This window comes from Tupaia chinensis, unplaced genomic scaffold (assembly GCF_000334495.1).
Source record: "Tupaia chinensis unplaced genomic scaffold, TupChi_1.0 Scaffold148073_2, whole genome shotgun sequence".
NCBI classification, from domain to species: domain Eukaryota; kingdom Metazoa; phylum Chordata; class Mammalia; order Scandentia; family Tupaiidae; genus Tupaia; species Tupaia belangeri.
Genome location: NW_006207924.1, coordinates 200,036 through 201,296, shown reverse-complemented (window position 1 = coordinate 201,296; position 1,261 = coordinate 200,036). Strand labels below are relative to the sequence as shown.

The 1,261-nt window shown below is 47.1% G+C and overlaps 1 pseudogene; it reads left to right on the top strand.

The window, feature by feature from the left end:
- The first annotated feature begins 18 nt into the window (after positions 1-18).
- LOC102483119 (high affinity copper uptake protein 1 pseudogene) overlaps positions 19-1,261 on the top strand; it is a 3,758-nt pseudogene continuing 2,515 nt past the window's right edge.

The window sequence follows — 1,261 nt, the reverse complement described above, 5'->3', positions numbered from 1 at the left end:
CACAAGAGTGGAGCAGCTATGGTGGGGATTGGTGGAAGGCTCCTGCCTTCCTCCCCCTGGGACACCGAGCAGTCTGAGACGCAGACGGATGCTGCACCAGAGTCCAGCACAGCCCTGCAGACGGTAGGCCCCTTCCCTGTCTGTGTCGGAAGCCACCTGCACCTCCTCGCAGTGGCCCTCGCCCCTCCTCGCTCTGTTCATGACCTCCTTTTCACCCTGCAGGGTCGTTTCTCCTTACTGCCTCTTGTTTTCGTGTGTGCCTTGGGGCAGCCTTTCCTCCCCCTACCCCGGCCTGATTACAGAAAGAGTCTCCTTGGCCCTTTCCCAATGCTTCCATAGCTTTCTATTGAACGTTCTGTCTCGCGGGTCTACTTGCAATTTACTCTTTTGCCAGGTGGGAGGTCACGATGCGACTGGACTTGTTTCCCAGCTAATAACCAGCGAGCCATTGGATGAGCACTCCATCCTTGGGTTACTGAATGGGGTCCTCATGCACCCAGCTGAGCATCCCCTGTGTGGGTTTGTGGCGTGAAGTTCCTCCTGAAGCACACTCCTATCTCCTGGGAACCTGTAGCTGAGTTGGGGTCCCCGGACTCAGTGTATGCCCTAAGGCAGGCGGTGTGTGCTGGGGAGGGCTGTGTTGGCACTGTGAGCAGGCCTCTGCTTCAGGTACCTTCTCCGGACATACCCAGGCCTATGGGGAAGCTTAGGAACCCTCACCCTGCCCACTGTAGCACCATGGGAAACTGTTGACTGTTTCCCCCACTCTTTATTAGTATCTCTGCATAATGATAAAGCAAGCTTGTTTTCTATTTATGGACTCGCTGCCCTGTTCCATATGGTAGCCATTAGCCACTCTAAAAATGTGGCTTTCTTCACAAGTTTTGTTTAAATATTCCAAATAGTTTATTTTGCCTCATTCCCTGATTTTGTTTTGCATTTGTGTGTGTATTTGAGTTTGCATGCATGTGTGTGTGTGTGTTTTATGTTTGATCACTCAAAAATTTTAGTGTTCTGTTTCTGCCAAGAATTTTCTTTATGGTATATATACATATTTTCAATAATCTCATGGAAAATATATATCATGATATACTATGCATGGATTTCACATTTTCTGTGCTAAAACATATTCTTACTTAAATTCTATTTCATATCAGGTCTTTGAAATTCCGTTACCCCATCCTTTGATTTTTGTATGTGTGTATATAAATATATATATTTTTCCTTTTTTTTGGAGAGGTTTTTGCTATAGGGTGCATGC